Source organism: Monodon monoceros, unplaced genomic scaffold, assembly GCF_005190385.1.
Source record: "Monodon monoceros isolate NGI ecotype Baffin Bay Population unplaced genomic scaffold, NGI_Narwhal_1 Super_Scaffold_18, whole genome shotgun sequence".
NCBI lineage: Eukaryota > Metazoa > Chordata > Mammalia > Artiodactyla > Monodontidae > Monodon > Monodon monoceros.
Window position 1 is genome coordinate 108,153,254 of NW_021703774.1, and position 19,056 is coordinate 108,172,309.

Here is a 19,056-nt window from a genome sequence, read left to right on the forward strand (position 1 = left end):
GTGAACTGGGCCATGAAAAGGGCATTTTCCAAGGCATGTAAAGGCGTGGGCTTCAGAGCCTAAAAGCACTCTGCTGCTTTCTAGCTGTGTGACCTTGGGCAAGTCACTAGGCATCTCTGAGCCTCAGTTACCCATCTCTAATGGGAAATACAATTTACCCCTCCAAAGTATAAAATAAAATAAACAAATACAAATAAGAAAAAAAAAGAGCACCTGGTCTGTTTTCTTCACAGGGTTATATGGAACCATGAAATTTCCTCTGGGTCTAGGAATGGGCCAAGGTGGAGTGTAGAGGTAATAAATGAGAGTTTTATAAGCCCCAGTTCTGGCACTGGTGATTATCTTCTGTTACAAGAAATCCAGGGGCCATTTCCCTATAAAGGACAGGGTCTCCTCAGGATATAAAGCCTCAGAAAGTGAGTAGTCAGCAATTTATTTCTGGACTTGGATGCCCAGGAAATCTGAGAGCCTTTCTTTGAGTGACATGATTTTTCATCTAGGATAAAGGGCATTTTTATGGCCCTTGGATCTCTGTTCTGAGAGGATGGCTCTAACTTTCAGGAGGTGCTAGCTTGTGGCCAAAAACAGATTAGGTCTGACTGATCAGGAGAAAGAGGAAGTGAGAGGAGAAAACAAACTGCCTTTGGAAGAGAGAAGAGCTGTTTCTAGCCAAAATGTAATTCATACTCATTGTGAAGAACTGGGGAAATGAGAGGAGGTACATAGAAGTAAAATCAGCTGAATATCCACCAGCAAGAGAGATAATAGTTGTCAGCACTTTGCTGCAGTTGATAACTTGGTGTTTTGATGCATGTAGAATATTTTACAAAATTAGAAAGATATCCAAAATGCAGTTGAATATCCTGTTTTGTACTTAACATTATTTTATTAGTATTTTCCACATCAATAAGTGTTAGCTAAAATTTCACTTTTAATGGCTATATAATATCCCACTGTGTGTATGCCCCATAATTTATTCAATTCTTATTTTTAAATATTTTGTGGTATTTTTGATTTAGTATAAATAAAATGTAAAATACCTCTTTATACACAAACTTTGTATGGGTTTCTCATTTTTCATTAAAGATATATTTTGTAAAATGGAACTCCTGCAGGGAGGATCCAAACTTTATGGACCCGTAGTACATACCCCCAGATTGCAATGGAGTAAGATTGTTCATACTTATATTTGATGGTGGCATACCAAAGCACATTTCAAATTATCTTTGCTGAGAAGGCACATCTTACTCCAAACCACATTTCTGGCTCCTTTCCCTATAATTCATTACTGAAAACTGAGCAAGAACCACTGTATTCCCCAAATCAAAGACTCCATCAATTATACGATGCACCATTACTTTACCTACCACTGAGAAAGAAAAAATGCTGCCAATGAAATTAGGATGCACCGTCATTTCTAAGATGCATCCCAACTTCAGAAATGTTAAAGTGTGGAAAAATGTGCAACTCGGAATGAAAGAAATATTTATTTCATTTTTTTCTCTTTGAGAGTTCTTCCTTGGACCTTTTGTAAGCAAGTCAAGATGGACATGACACCAAATGCAGGGGAGGGAGTGTCTGGCTTTTATCCGATGTACCGGATACAACCCCTCTGCCTTCTGTCTTTCTCTTTTCCCACCTCTAGCCCATCTCGGGCATTGCCCCCACGTACCCCTCATCACAGCTCCCTTGTTACCGACCTTAGTTCTCTTTTCTCCTCATTGTGCTTCCGAATCATCTTGCCTTAGTGAGTAGAGTCACCTAGGGTGGTGGTGGAAGTAGGAGCAGAGTTTGCATAAAGCGTTTTCTTGAAATTTTAACTGACCCATTTCTTACAACACGCTCTTATTATCCGGTTATTTTGGGTGACCACCCATGCTAATCAGTCCTTCCTCTTTTAGCTTAATCTCTATTTTTCTAAAGATGTACTCCCAAATTTTATAATCATCCTTCTCTGTTTATATTGAGAGAAATGTACACACACATACACTTTATATCTTCCTCCTTTCTCTCTCTACGTGTGTGTTTGTAATACAAACATATGTACTTATATACATACTTCTATATGTATATATTTGATGAATATATACTTTATACACTTTATATTTCTTGGAAAAAAGAGAGCACTCATAATATGCCCACAGTGAAAAGCATATACCCATACTTTATTAATATACATATTTCATAGAGAAAACATAATGTCCATGTCCACATACATTTATTTATTTATAAATATATATCTATATATATTTTGTAAATGGGTCAGTATATAATACCCTCTTTTCCCCACTAGAGTTCTGAACCAGTTGAAATCAACAAACGGATAGGCAGACGGAGATCAGAGTACCATTTTATTTCTGATAAAGTATGGGTTGGAGAGCGCAGTACAGACAGGAGTCACAACAGGTATACTAACGCTGAGCCCAGAATTAAACTGACTCGGCCTTCAGCCCCAGGCCACACAGGACTGCCACAACCCTCCCTCTCCCACAAGCAGGGCACATATCTAATCATGAAGGTTACTGCGTGGCCCAGAGTAGATAAGATGTACTTTCCACAGGTTGGCCAGTTCCTAAACACAGTGAGGGGAAGGGGCTGAGCTGGCCATGCCTGGTTTTTCTGCCTACCTCATCCATCACCAAGGCACACCACCACCGAGAGGGGTGCTGCAGGAGATCTGGAGCATTCGAGGAAAGACCCCTTCTCGTAGAAGCCTGATGGATGGAAAAGGCAGGGCTCTCCCCGTCACTGGCTTTTATTTACACAGAGAAGAAAACTGAGACCAAGAAAGTTTTACCCACTTTGCCAGAATCATGAAGCTAGTTAATGGCAGAGTTGATCTTACATTCGTCTTCTCCTGACATTTACTTTGGTGGTCTTTGGCAGAGCAAAGGGAATGGGCTAATTCATGATAAAAAGGCTATTCATTCATTCAACAATAGTTATCGAACACCCCTGTGTACCAGCCACTGTCTGGTCTCTGGAAATAGTGCTGAACAATATAGAAAATGTACCTGCCTTATTGAAACATACCTCCTAGTTGGGGAGACATAATAAACTACTCACTAAGAGTATAAAGACAAGTGCAACAGGATAAGGGTGACAGAAGCTATTCTTATAGGAAGTACACAGAGAAAACCTCCAGGAGAAGAGACTTGAAGGGGCTAGCCAGGGGGTTTTTGGAGGAAAAGCCTTCCGGGCTGAGGGAATGGCCAGTGTAAATGCCCAGAGACCTAATGTGTCAGGTTTTGAAGGTGTATTCTTGCTAATTCAAAGAGAGAAGGAAAGTCAGAGAGGGTAACAAGCAAATGAGTAGATATTTTGGACTCCACACCGAGGACTACTTGCCCCTATTCCTAAAGCTAATCTAGCTGGCGGTTTTTGGTGATTAAAATCCTGGGCGAAACATCCCTGGAAGACCTTGCCAACTCCTCGTTTTAATTCTCAGCTGAGCAGTGTTATTCTAGGTTACTCATCTGGAAGAATGCTTTGGAAAGATCTTTATTGTCCTGTGGTTCTCCCATGCTAATAATGCAGCACCCTCTCCGAGCAGGGAATGCCATGCACATTAGGGGCGAGAGTGTCTAAAAGTCCTAGCACTTGTTCACTGTCATCCCTTATTAGTGAAGGTGTCACAGACCAGACTTATATCCTGTTGGGCATTTGGTATGTTTGTACTAAATGCTTGTATTACATTGATTTTGAATTGCCAACGCTATTAAGCGGGTAAACAGCACAGCTTTAGAAGAAATCCTCTGAGCTTTTGGATATTAAGATATTCTTAACTTCTGCTCTATTTTTGTGACAGCAAAGTCTCTGGTAAGTTCCAAAGGATCATATAGCCTGCTCATCAGTAGGCTCTGGATCCATGAAACTTGTGTTTCAAGCTAGTTACTGCCGTCATTATGGTGTGACACTATAGGGACCCACCGTGATGTGAGATTTCAGGAAAACTGCACATTAAGAACTAATCCGTTCCGTTCACCTGGAAGAAAAGTCATTGGGCAAGAAGTGGGAGGGTAGCAATGCCCAGGAACATTAACTTGCTCAGCATGGTGCTGAACTAGTGTCTGCCAGGGGGCTACATAATTAAGGCACAAGCACTCTCCTAACTATGGTAGGGGAGGAAAGGTAAAGGGGAGCGGAACAGATCTGGAAAAAGTCTTATCTGTGTGTGTGCATTAGTGTCTTTCAAAGGCACAGGTGAAAAAATGCCTCTCAGAAGTAAGGAAAGAGAATTGAGGTGGGTAATCACATTTCTCTCTCCTCTCCATCTCTCTAGGAAAAGCCAGGGAAAGCAAAGATGGGGGGATAAAATGCACTGTGAACTAAGAGCGGAGGAAGGGCCATGGGTGCAGGGTGAGTGCGTTGTGCCTGTCATTGTATTTTCCCCTCCCTGAAACATTTTCTAAGGCAGTGCCCAGAACACAATAGGGCCTTAATTCTTATTTGTTGAAAAAATGAATACATGAGTGAATAAATGAAAGAAGTGTGGGCTGGGCACATTGACTTAAAGCCCGGTGCTCTTTTCAGGTCCTGCCTGATAAATTGTTTTAAAATGAATTGTTTTAAAATGAATTGTATAAAGAGAGGCTATTTAAGGGAACTCCATTCAAAATCACATTGTATTTGATAGGGTGACTTTGAATGTACTCATCTCATGCTTTCAAAAATTTTAGAGAGAAATCAACTATATTTCGATAATAAAATAAAATAAATAAAATAAAGAAACCCCCAAATTTTAGAGAAGACCGTGGCCTTAAGGCAGAAGAAGAAATATGAACCTGTCCCTAGACTTAATGTAACATGGATATGTTTACATGAAACCTTTCATTGTAAGGTTTGTCATACCTGTCAATTGACCATGGATAAAATTTTACTACTGATGCACACAATTCACTCCTGTTGGTTTTAGCAGGAGCTTCAGAAGCGCCTCAAAGTCCTATGTGGGTTAGACATGATCCTTGAGACAATGTAAGCCTTATCCTCAGTTTCTCTCTGGCTACCATATTATTTAATAGTAATCAATTATCTGAATATTTTTCTGTAGCCATTCACATCTATTCACCCAGACTTCATCTTCCTAGGCTTGTATACACATATATCCATCTATCCCATGACCTGTCTTTCACATTCTCCATTCATGCATCTATCCATGCATCCATCTACATGTCCATCTATACATTCATCCACACATCCATCCATCCATCCATCCAATTTTTATTTACAAGCATATGCTATGTGCCAGGTTGTGCGTTTTGAGACTAGACATAATGACAACAGGGTCTTTTGTCCCTGTAGCTTATTGTCATTTTAGTCTACATTTTGGACCGACCCAGCACACTGTGTAAACTTCTATTGTACTCTCACGCTGGTACACTTGTCTGTTTCCACAACTACACAATTACCAATCAAGGCCATGATTTGTTCCAACCACCTAATTATGTTGATGGGAAATCTGTGCATGAGGGAGGATGTGTGATTTGCCCATGTGTTCTGAACTTTATTGCTGGCTGAATAAAAACTAAGACTTAGTAAGACTGTATTCTCTCTTACAATCTGGGGTCCTTTCTGTTACATCATGTACGGTGAGTTCTTCCTGTACTTGTGCTCACAGGTGGTGTGTATCTGGGACTAAAGCTGAAGTGGGTGTTCCCTTCCTGAACGGAACGTAGCCTCTGCAGATGGTCTGGAGTTTGGGGTCTAGCTATTATTCAGGATGACCCTGTAAGTCTTGGGAACGTAGAGACTGATGAGTCCTCAAGAAGCCAAAAAAAGATCAGTGCTGCCATGTCTTTCAATTTTTCAAAGAATATTTATGAAGTGTCATTAGAGAACTTCAAGTCTCCACAAAATACTGCATTTACAGATGACGCCCACTTCAGTAAGAGCCTAAGGGGGGACTCATTAGTAGGCAATCAGTTATTCAACTTGTTAAACATTAATTTCCCTTATGCTTCTGGTCTGCCTTGCGCAAGCATAAGGGGTGGGGGGAGATAGCAAACTAGAGTTTGAACAAGTTATCCAGTGCTTGCTGGCAGCTCTGCTTTTCCTCTGTGGGTCTAAATATTTCTTTGGTATCTCCTTAATTTTCCTGGGGGCTCATAGAACAGGAGGACTTCTAAATAGTGGGGCTGTTTCCTCTAATTTTAAAAAGAATCATGAATGGATGGTCTTTTGCACACAAGTAACCTGGCGGTCTCATGCTCTCACTGGAGAGGGTGAACCCCAGATGTCTTGGATGCTAAAGTTCTCAAGGCAGTAGACATTTGCCCATGAGGCTATAGGTATCTACTGATGGGATGACGATGTTGTGAGAAAAGAAAGGATCCCCTCCTGAGGATTTGGTAAAGGAAGTATGGGACAGAGAAAAGGAACAGTGGGGACAGATTCTAGGTTCCCAGAATCTGGGAACCTGGGCAAGAGAAGGAAAGGAGCAGTATGTAGAGAGAGAGGCAGAGAACTAGCAGAACAGAGATGCTGTGTTCTGGAATAGGAAGCTGTGGAGCCACGTCTGGGGGGACCAATGATCCATGGCACAGCTCCTCTGAAACATAGTCCAGGGTAGGGCTGACACGAGTCAGGCAAGGTGTCTGGGCTTGTGCTACAAGGTACAGGTTCAGGGCAGAACTTTAGAATCAGCAGTTTGATGCCATCCAGAGCATGACTTAAAGAGAAAGTCAGCAAGGGGATGGGTAGAGAAAGACCACGTGCCCAGACCAGTCCCTGGGGCTAGAGCAGCAAGGTGGTCTGCAGGGTGAAGATGTCTTCACTGGCTAGTGAAAGCCATGGCTTCTTGTCACCATTTTTCTTGGTCGTATGAAGGAAGGCAATAGTTTGGGGACAGATACCTAAAGAGAAGCAGAGCCCAGAAAAGAAGAAAGGGGAACAGCCCTGGTGATATCAGTGAGACTCTGTACATAAAGTTGTCTGTGTCCCTAGATGCCCTAGTAAATGAGTCAACCCATACTCTCTGTTCTGCCTAAACCATTTCAGTTGACCTTCTGGTATTTGCAACATCAAGTGTCCTAAACTGCCTAGTTCTGGTTCTGCAGCTTAGGGTTCACTTTCAGCTAAATTTCAATAAATAATTGCTGTCATTATCTGGGCATCTCCCCACCATGAGCCCAGGTCATACTCACAGCTCTCACAGTGGAGACCCTTCTTCTCATTTTACAAGTGGGAACACCCAGGTCTAGAAAAGTGGAGTCTCTTGCCCAAGACCACAAACCTGGTCAAGCTGCAAACCTGATCTGACTGAACTTCAGATGTTTTCCTCTCTGCCATGTAGCCCCCTACCCCCGCTGGGGAGGTTTATCCCCGAGTTCCCCCTGACCTCCCTTTAAGGGTCTTTTTGTCCTCTTCAGCCTTAGGCTTCCTTTCCACTTTGCTGCCTGCAGCTCTGCAAGCTTTATTCCTTTCCCCTTTTCTACACCCATCAACATGTCTGAGTCGTAAATAGGGCCCCAGGACCTTGCTCACGGCTGGGAATGGCTGACTAACTACCTGTGTGTAGCGTTCTGATGAGCAAAGACACACATAATATATAGAGAACTGCTGCTCAGGAAATGGTCACGATGTAACTCAGGAGGGCTACATATTTTCTTTTTGCAGACATTTACGTAACCCAAAGGAGGGATGCTAATGCCGGCCAGGACAATAAGGTTTGGAGGGGAGGCCTGTTTCCTTGCCTCTCTCCTCTCAGCCTCTTCATAGGTGGCTATGCTGTACCCTGCATGCCTGTCTGCCAGCCTACCAGGTGGGTCTTCCCTGTTAGTGCCAGCCTGCTGCTTTATGTGGTGCTGTGTGACTGATTTGATGACCTGTGACCCGACTGTCCATCTGGCCACTCCAGAGTTCGCCTGGCTGTTTCCCTTTTTTTTTTGCTGTGACTGAATTTCCACTGCCTCTCTCAGCATCTGACTTGCAAACCACTCTGCTCCGTCTGTTAAATGGATGAAAAGAGAGAGTGACCTCCTGCTGCCAGCTCTGCCCGGTGCCCTCCCGGTCTTCAGTGGGAAAGCACCTGGGCCTGGGAGTCTTCTGCTTTCTCCTGAACTGGCCGGGGCCACAGCTGACACCGCCTCAGCCTGCCATGTGCGCGATGCTCTGTGAAAGGAGAGACGTTTCATTTCGTACTTGGCAGACGCTGAACTCAACGGGACGGTGAGACCCAGGAAATATGACACCATCTGCTTCCTGCCATGTTCTGGCTCCAGCGCTTGATGTCAGGGCATCAGCTGTTACCTGAGTGTCCCTGGTCCTGTGAAGTGAGCCATTCAGGAAACGCCTTCGCTAAGACTTTCCACAATGGCACCATTCATCCAGGCCAGGCTGCCCTGCTGGGCATTTTTTTCTTCTTGACTTCCAAAGTAAAAAATGTCTTCCTGCTTTCTAAGTTTTCCACAGAAAATATATACACATAAATATGTATATACATGGTATAGATGTTAGTTTATTCGGCCATCCTTTTCCATATGTGGACTTTTTTCTGCTCTAAAGGTAGTCTTCCTAGATCAGCCTCTGGCTGCCTTGCGCTGTATCCAGGGCTCTGTGCTTTGCTTGCCTCTGCCTTCCAGGTGGGAGTGATGTCCTTAACTAGTGGTTAAGTGAGGATTAGCTACTCCCAGGGGAGGATTAAGCAAACAACAGTATCATAGAAAATAGGAAAAACCAGTTGGGCCTCCCTGTGCTGGGAGTGCCCAATCCAGCTAGCAGTATTAAGGGCTATAGGAGGGAACAGGGGTGCTGTATCCCTTGTGCCATGGCTCCTGCAAATCTCAGATTTCCCTGAACCTCTGACAGGCTGGTCTCTAGTTCAAGAAGCTGCCAGGCAGGTGGGATGGACAATGCATTGAAGGCTGAGTCCTTTCCTGACAAAGCCCCTTGCTCCCTTTATGGACAGACAAATCAAGCCACCTGTATGAAGTATTAAATATGAGATAAAACACAAAAAACAGCCCTGTCGATCTGTTAATACATTTTCAGACTCGGAGTACGCCATCTGGACCAGACACAATGGCTGCTGGAATTTGTGTTGTTTCTTTCTTCTTTCTTCTGATTTTGACGTGGTTTTGGTTAGCTATTCCTATTTTGATGCCTAAAGGGTGATATTAAACATAATCTGAATCTTAATTGAAAATGTATGCTTTTCTCATTTAAACTTGTTGGCTCTTTGAAGAATTACGGCATGGCAAAATGTTGCTGGGGGGAAGTCCCGGAGAAAATTCCCTTTGGTCGCCAGATTGTTTCCTAAGTTAGTGGAAGCCTTCAAGTCCTAGGTCAGAAGGAAGATGGAACTATTTGTTACAGTGTTGGAGTCTGATGGGAGAGCACATGCTATGTTTGCATTTTAAGAGTGGCAGTGGTTTCCGTGAAAGACTGGGAGAGTGGGTGGGCTGCTCAGACACATATGCTCCAGCCCACACAGCCAGCCATCACCATGACTTTCATAAGAGCCAGGACTATACTCAGCCAGCCCTTGGACACATACAGCCCTTTGCTCTGGGAAGACTGATGAAATGCATGTGTGCATACACATGTGCACATGGACACACACACTATGGTCCATGCCATTGTGGCTACACCTGCTAGAACCTATGGACAGAATTGCTGTCTTCCCTCTGACCAGATGAGCTCAACCTGGAGTCCCTTCCCACCCACCAACCCCCTGCCAGGCTAATCACTCCCCTGTGTGGAATGATGAAATCTATAACTCATAGTCTTTCACCTAGAAGTAGCAGAGGTGGTATTAAAAACTTGCTTATGTTTCAGGCTCAGTGGGTTGTATCATCACATAGACTATGGTTTATTTAGTTATTAATTTCTGGTGAGCCCTTGTTCTATTGTTGAAAATTCTTTTAATACATCTTGGCCCTTTGACATTTATAGGAATATTTATGTGATCACCATGGTAGGCCTTCAGTCTTCTCATTCTCCCTCTTTCTTGATTGGGGTAGGGCTATAGGAATGGCCCATTCAGCCCTTTAAAGGATCAAGATTGACTGTGTACTTTAGTAGGTAAGTCCTGGCTCAGACTTGGCTCTGGCTGTGCTCAGCAACCTGAAACCCTAAGGCCTTACAGGCAGGGCCCTGTGTGGCAGTGGCCACTTTGTTGGAAAGGAATGATTACAACCTTGGGCATCTTAGATGACGCCATGTTCTCTTCAAAGAGCCCACCACACACAGAGAGTAAAGGATTAGCAGTCCCATAATAGACATCCATTAAATGTTGTAGTGTTAGTAATAATTAAGTAGCGTCTTATGATAGCACCAGCAGGCTAGTCAAGTGAATAATTCTTTTCAGGGTTTGCTCTCTCTCTCCATCGGTAAAGGATTTAGATGGATTTATGACATTGGCTGAAACAAATCAGTGGATGAGTGATTACAGGAGTTGAGTGTGGTTAAGCCAAGATTAATGCCACTAATCCCTTAGAATGAAGGAGATGACTGTCACCCACAGAAGTGAACTTGCAGTTCAAGATGTGCGGGCTTCTAGCCAGCGGTTCAGATCTTCTGGGCACACATGCATGCCCACACACGATCTCAACCCAAACCCAGCATCCCCCTGTCATGCTGTAAAGGATGGTAAACAAACAACAATAATGATAGAGGGCTTGAAATATGGTGAATAAAATAGTCAATGTGAGTAAATTGCTGCTTACTAACATTCTCAGTTCACCAGGGTACCATTTCAGCCGAGGCCTTTACGAGGTCATTTACCTTTACCTACACCAGGACCATTATCTTAATTGCTCCTCAGCCTTCATGAAAGTGTTTGTGGGTAAACAGTTTTCACCAAGGGAGTTATTAAGTGCCCCCTGGATTACCATAGGATCAGGAATCATAAAAATAGTGGCAATTGTAGTCATAATAACCTATGCTGGGTAAGTATCTGTTATAAATATGTCTTAAATTTTCACCACCAGCACCACCCAGAGCAGCTTCAGGGTGAAGCCCAGCATAAGAAACAGAGTGCTGGATTTCCCTGGTGGTGCAGTGGTTAAGAATCCACCTGCCAACGCAGGGGACACAGGTTCAATCCCTGGTCCAGGAAGATCCCACATGCCGTGGAGCAACTAAGCCCATGTGCCGCAACTACTGAGCCTGCGCTCTAGGGCCTGCAAGCCACAACTGCTGAGCCCGTGTGCTGCAACTACTGAAGCCCACGTGCCTAGAGCCCGTGGTCTGCAAGAAGAGAAGCTACTGCAGTGAGAAGCCTGTGCACCACAACGAAGAGTAGCCCCCGCTCGCCATAACTAGAGAAGGCCCAGGTGTAGCAACGAAGACCCAATGCAGCCAAAAATAAATATATAAATAAATAAATTTATTAAAAAAAAAAAAAAGAAACAGAGTGCTGATTATTGAAAAACATGGATGGATAAGAAGGCGCTTCTCATTCGTCAAGTCTGGAAGGCATAGAAGAGCAAAAGGGCTGCCATAACTCGGCCTCTCTCTTACCTATGGAGTTTCATACTGGTGCTGAGGAACTACTGGTAGACATGTGAATTCTTCTCACCTCAATAGAGGGAGGAAATATGCTAAGTAAACATATTTTAAATGCATGCCCAAGGTTAAGGGAAAGCTGGAGTTTTGGAAAGAGTGTCAGTTCCATCCCCATGGCTCATTTTATGGCTACGTGACACCCAAATAACAAGTTGCAAGCAGATATTTCAATCCATGCTCAATAAATAATTAACTAAATTAAATAAATTGGGGGGCTGTGGAGACCTAGCCAGACCACATTGTGGACTGCTTCTCTGGTTCCTAGTCATGTCCCCAACTAATAGTAGATTCGTTGGAAACTGAGAAATACCTAGACTGAATTCCTGGTTGATTTGACTTAGAAATGCCACCCACATCAGTTCTTGGGTGTCCTAAGCTGATATTCTCCATCCATATGATTTAATAAGTCCTCTCTGCTTCTGGGCTATTGTGATATGTCTCCTGTTTCTCCTTAGTTGTTTGCATTACCTGCAAAATAATATTCAACCTGAGAGTGTTGCATTTCAGGCTGTCCGCATTTGGACTCTTACCTGCCTCTGCAGCTTTCTCTCACAGCATCCTTACACATGTAGTACTTTAGATCAGTAATGCCCCACTCTTTATTCCTGCCCTGCCAGCAGAAAGCAAGATAATAAAGTTCTCATATTTCTTGAATTGAGCAGTGAAAAGACTGTCTTTAGATGAAACAAATGATCATGGATTTCCATACTGATTTGTTAGTTAAATAAGTACAAATGCAAAACTAGGTATAAACTTCTGCAAGGATTCTATAGACTATGATTCCTTTTCTTGGTCAGTATAGAACAGGATAGTTCTTCTAAATGGGAGCCTTTGAAATATTTGAGAAAAAAGCAGTCATACATTCTTCAAGTCCCTTCCTCATTAGGGTAACATTTCATGTTTCTTCAGCTGTTACTTACAGGAAATGGCTTTAAATTTCCTCCATTCAACTTACTTCTCAAATGACATCCAGTTGCTTAATGTCTTTCTGAAGTATAAGCTGTGCAGCACATCCTTCCCTTGATCTGGATCCCACATTTCTAGAGTTGTCACCACAATTCTTAAGAAACTTTTCTGCAGTCACATTCTATGATTGACTTCTGTTGAGCCTGCTATCAACGAAAAAGCCTAAAGACAGGCATGATTATTTTGAAACCATTTCTCCTTCATCCTGTATTTATGCAGCTGGTCTATTGAGCATAAGTGAAGGACTTCACATTTATCCCATGTTAAAAATCCATCTTGTTAGTAATCCCAACATTCCGGCCTCTCAAAGTTTCTGATGATCCCGATTCAGTATTTCACTCTAACTAGTCCTCTCAGCTGAAGAGTTGGTCTACATACTAATTTTGCACTTTGTAAAATTTTGCTGTCACAGCCCTGTATTCTAACCTGAAGAGATTTGCCTCTGTCTAGGTTAATAGGTGCTGAAAGCTCATCACCTACAAGAGTGAAGAGATAGGTGCTAGGGAGTGGTGGGGCTTGTGGTCAACCACAGAGTGTGTTCAGGTGTTTAAGTTCACATTAATTAAAAATATGAATAGGGCTTCCCTGGTGGCACAGTGGTTGAGAATCTGCCTGCTAATGCAGGGGACACGGGTTCGAGCCCTGTTCTGGGAGAATCCCATATGCCACAGAGCAACTAGGCCCATGAGCCAAAACTACTGAGCCTGCGCGCCTGGAGCCTGTGCTCCGCAACAAGAGAGGCCACGATAGTGAGAGGCCCGCACACCGCGATGAAGAGTGGCCCCCACTTGCCACAACTAGAGAAAGCCCTCGCACAGAAATGAAGACCCAACACAGCAAAAATAAATTAATTAATTAATAAACTCCTACCCCCAACATCTTCTTTAAAAAAAAAAAAAAGAAAGAATATGAATAAGAGTGGCAAGAGTGGATATCCTTGTCTTGTTCCTGATCTTAGTGGAAATGCTTTCAGTTTTTCACCATTGAGTATGATGTTTGCTATGAGTTTGTCATATATGGCCTTTGTTATGATGAGGGAGATTAGGTTTGACATAAATACACTACCATGTGTAAAGCAGATAGCTAGTGGGAACCTGCTGTATAGCACAGGGAGCTCAGCTCGGTGCTCTGTGATGACCTAGAGGGGTGGGATTGGGGGTTGGGAGGGAGGTCCAAGAGGGAGGGGATATAGGTATACATATAGCTGATTCACTTCATTCTGCTGTTAGTACAGCAGAAACTAACACAACATTGTAAAGCAATTTTACTCCAAAAAAAAAAAAATAGAAAAAGAATATGAACAGCAAGAACAGAGTGCTAACCAACGGCACCAAGTGAGCCTTGTCAAGTGGTGGGTAGAAGCAGCTCTGTTGCTAAGGTGTCACTCTGCAGTTATGTTTAAACCACATTATCTAAGACTAAACAGCTCCTGATGCTCTGGACAGATCAAGCTGCAACAAAGTACAGTCTATTTTTCATCTTAAGATAGTGCTCAAGATACAAGCTGATCAAAATAGGGCACAACAAGGTCATCAGACAAATCTCCTTTCACAGGAGGACACATACCTTGCTCTTGCCCCCATGAAATTCTGCCCAGCAACGACAAGGAGATTGCAAGAAAGAACCCTCCCTTGAGCCATAGCTCAAACTCCTTCCTGGACTGCTGGTGGTAAATGCAGCCCAGAGAAAGGGCAGAGCAATCTGTTTACGTATCACTGACTAGGTAGCGTCCAGATAATGAACAAAGGGGTGATTTCTCAGCAAACCAGTAATAACTGACCCACACTGTTGCTTTAAAAAAAAAAATTCTCTTATGGCATACACACATATGCACACACAAACATACGTATTTCTTTTGCAAAAATGGAAACACTAAATATTTGAGTGAATGAATGAATGAGGAAAAGGCCCATCCAGAGTAACCTGGGATTAACTCACTGCTGTTTTCCCAGGTAATGAGGACAGCTATCTTTGTCCAGAACAGATGCTATGAGATCATGTCTCCAAGAGATGAACTGAGAATGAATTCACTGAAATTATGGTGCTCACAGAGAGGATTTTAGCTTGAACATTTGTTCATATGATTTATGGCACCCTCCATCCGGCAGAGTCAATGCAAAAAAAATGAAACTTAATTACAGCATGCAGACAGAGTTTGCTTAAGAGAGCTAAAAGTTTGTGGGGATTTTTTTTTTTTTTATGAGACAGGAAACTCATCTTAAAAGAAAAAAGCTTTATACAACATTTGCAACTCATCAAGTGTGAGTCTGACCCTTGTGTGGGGGGATGGGAGGGTGCTGGCTGTGACTCCACTTGGCCTCCAAGCAAATTATCCCCAACCGTAGGTCCCTGCTAAACTCCTACCTCCTCCAATGCTTGTGTCTCCAGGATTCCCTTTTATTTCAGCCTAGCCTTTCCCTTGAAGGAAAAGAGTATTATTGTCCTTTCTCTCTGGCAAACCAAAAGTCTGGAAGTTTAATTTACAGTCTAAGAACTGTTCCAGTGTATATATGGCTCAGAGGGTGTTATTAACAAATACAATTAAAAACATTCCTTCTGCTAATAAAAAAGTCAGCACCTTCCAATTAAACTAGGACCCACCCTTAAGTTAATTAATGGCTGTTAACACTTTATTTGCTTTCAAGGGTCTCAAGCTTGGGTACCAAGCTTCTGAGACAAAGCAGATTCTAGTTGGTAGGTCAGTGGCTTTTTTTGATGCACACCCCTGCCCCTCAACTTATTCTACATCTGAAGCTGAGTCTCTTTGTGTCTTGAGATCTCCTCTTGAGACCTCATCCAGATGGGCCTGGATAACGGTACTTACTTGGCAAAAGTTTTTAAGATCTACAGATGAACCTGGCTGTTGAATAATCTCAATGCTTATGATAGTCATTGAATGATAATTGGCCCTTTTTGGACCATTTAGGATTCAAGTGCCTCTACCCAAATCATTACACGAAAGGCAGCCAGCCCCTGAAGTTTAGATTTGGCTTTTGCACTTAAATTTGCAAACTGGCACTACTTTCGCCAAGAAAGAAAATATGACGATGCAGTGCTACTACTGATATTTGGATAGCATTTTGTATTTTCAGCATGCTTTCAGATAATACATTATGTAACTCGCAAGCAAACAGCATTTTATCTTTTGCAGGCATGCGAAGACAGCAGAATTCCTGAATTCTCAAAAACTAATCATGAACACTTCCGAGACTGACAGTTGGGTCTATTTTCAATAGATTTTTCAGGTAAAAAAGTGATCGATGATTCAGTTTCCTCTCTAAGAGTCAAGTGAATTTATCATCTTCTGATTCCTGCGTTCACCTAAAATAAGGTGCTGGTCTAGGCAATGAAGCTCGGATTCGAGGGGTACCCACCCAATTCATCTTCTTTTCTTTATTACTCACCCACCAGTCCTTCCTCCGGTGCTGCTCCTGTAGCTTTAATGGTGGGCATCAGCCCAGAAGAGCAGCTTTACAAATGAAAGTGTCTTCTGCGGGCAGAGGAAAGAGGAACCTCTATCACCGAAGGCTCACCTACAGACAATTTATCTAACAAACTCCATTTCCTGTGTGCCATTTGCCGGTATTCATTGTGTGTGGAGGCTCCCAGGGAGGCTCCTCATAAAGGATTGTTCTGTTATAACCCAGTCATATTTTTTCCATTTAAATAATGAAGAGGCTTCAGCTCCCTTTCTCTTTTGTTTCCTACTGCCTAGATAAGATGTCCATATTCAGAATGTTTCATTGATATGAAGGTTGCCATCTGTTTTTTGTCCAGATAGGGACCATCTTTGTACGTATTATTTTACTTAAAAAATAGTCTGTTGAATTTAAGCAGGTTTCCTTCCCTACCCCCTCCCTCTCTCTCTCTCCCTTCCTCTCCTTCTTTCTTTCTTAGACAGAAATTGCCAGCTTTTCTATGTCAAGTTGTCTTCCTTTAGAAATTAAAATATATGGTAATAAAATGCCATTCATGTAATCACTTGACAGGTAAACTGTGTTTTTCTGACAATGTTTGAAATTAACAGTAACCTAAATAGCACAGAGGACTCTGCATTAGGGAAGTTTCTTCTTTCTTCTTTTTGTAATCCTCCAACAGCAAGCCATTCATTTTTACATTTCCATGTTAAAGATACAACACTAAAAGTGCATTACCTTAATAATCAATAACTCAGTGGGAGGTCCTAATGGGGAGAATTCACTGGAAGCTACATTCCAGTTGAAGTAGCAAAGGACCACCCTAGGCCTGCGGGCTATAATTAGACAACCATAAAACTAGGAGGTAAATGGTGGAAGGCTACATTAGCAGTAAAATGCTAACTTGCAAGTAATAAGCCTGAAATCTTTCATGTCTACTCGAGTGTCACTTACACTTGAAAAAGGAAAATGTTATGTTAAAGAACAAATTTACATTTAGGATCCCTAAAGCTTAAGGACTGGTGAAGGTTAGCGTGTCAATGAGAAAACAGATGAATACAAATCTGCACACTTCACAGTTTTCACTCAGTTTGGCACTTCCCTCTCCCTTTCTTTACCATCCACCAGTTTTTTTCTTCCCCCTCCAGGCTTTGCGAAACATTACAGAATTTAAACACAGGAAACCAATATAAAAACCCTCTCAGGCAAAGAAACAGTGCAGCTGACTTTACATTGTTTTTATTCGTGGCTCTCTAGTTTTACATTTTCTGATCAGTGACTGCCACTGAGACCAGGAAACCAGTTTCTTCAAGAGCATCTGTGGCCTGTCTGAAGGGCTTGCATTATTGATTTTCTGCTCATAGATTCCAGTTGCTCTGTCAATCATGGGCCAGAAATAAAAGATGGCAGTCAATAAGCAAAAGGATTGAGCTCCCATGAAGACAACAAAATAATTCAGGAGATCTGACTAAAACAGAAAATGCCAAAATCCTCAAGAGAAAAAATAAAAAAAAATCAGTTAAGCCTTTCTGGGAAGGAAAGTCTGTAGTACCCCTGAAAGACATATTATGTTTGTAGGGGACTATATTCTTGCCAAGTGAGTCTGGAATTTTCTCATCAAATTAATTCATTAATGAAAACATTTATTAAGTGTCTGTTAGGCAACCATAGGCACTGAGGACAAAATGAGGAATATTACTCTGCTCCTATTGGATAGAAATGTACAGGGTACACATATAATTGTAAGAAAGTATGCTGAGTACCGCAGTAGAGGTAAGTACAAATGGCTTTGTGAGTATAGAGGAGGGAGATACAAGAGCCTGGACAAGTCGGGGAAGATTCCAGGAGTGACAACAGTTATGTTGTACCAACATCTTGAAGAAAGCTTAGGAGTTCTACAAACAAAGGGGGAGCAGAACACTCCAGGCTGAGGACCTAGCATGTGAAATCACTCTATACTTGCTCACTTTGTTCATATAAATTTAATGGACATATAAATTATTGAAAGAAGCATTCTTTAAACTAAAGTTTATGAACTGAACACTGTTACGTTGGTTTTCAACTATTTAATGATTTTTTCCCTCATCCTCTATCAGATATAATCGCACAGTGTTTAACTCATGCTTTGCACAAAGAAACTTCTCAATAAATATTTGTTAATGGTTGGATTAGAGAGAGGAAGGCCAAACAGGAACTAAAGCAGGTAGTAAAGTATCTTTAAGGAGTTCTTAAATGTTTTTAGGACCCCCTCCATGTGATCTTCAAAATCTCAACATTATTATGTGGTAAAGAAACAACTATGAATTGTATTAAAGAATCCATTACAAATCCAATGTTTGGATGATGGGATTTTCTGGTTGATACAATTTTCTGGTTAAAGAAAAGCTATCTTAAATCATTAAAAAGTTTTCACAAGTCTTTTGAAGTTGTGTTTGTTCAAGTTACTACCCTACCTGCTCAATAAAGCCCTAAGGGCTTCCATCATCCCCTGAATAATCTGACTCCACTGCCCAGTTTCCTCTCACACCCCTCCCTCTTCCTGTGCTCCATTCGCAGTGTTCGTCTAAAAATGCCAAGTGTCTTCCCACTTTAGGACATTCTAATATGATCTTTCTTCCTGACACACATTTCCTTCCCTGCAGGGTATCGGGGGCTCACACAACCATGGGAGGGCTGGGTCTCAGTCTCACCAAGCTCAGCCTGGAGAACTAACCTCTAGAAAGTTGTCACTAACCCTTGCAGCTGCCTGTAGCACTGATGCAAATGATTGGCAGGAGCTCACCCCAAATCCACTGCCAACCTCCTCTCTGCTGTCTGATTATGCATCTTTGCAATTGCCGCTTGAGAATGATACCTTCTGCTCCTTCTCTTCTTTTCTGCTTTCTGTTCATTGTCAAACACTAAACAGGATCAAGCAAAGAGGATTCTGGGAAATGTCCTTCTCAGTTCTTCTAACCTGCAGCGGGACTATAGTAGAAGACTGGATGTTAGATTGAATTGACTACAGACGATCCAGCACCCTGGCCAACTTCTACACAGCCTTCATTTTCACCGGCTGTTTCCTAAACCCTAGGCAAGATTATGCTCCTCTGTCATAGCATTTTTCTTAATAACATCACAATTGTAATATGGTTAGATGTGTAGTTGTGGGATAAATATTTTTCTTATC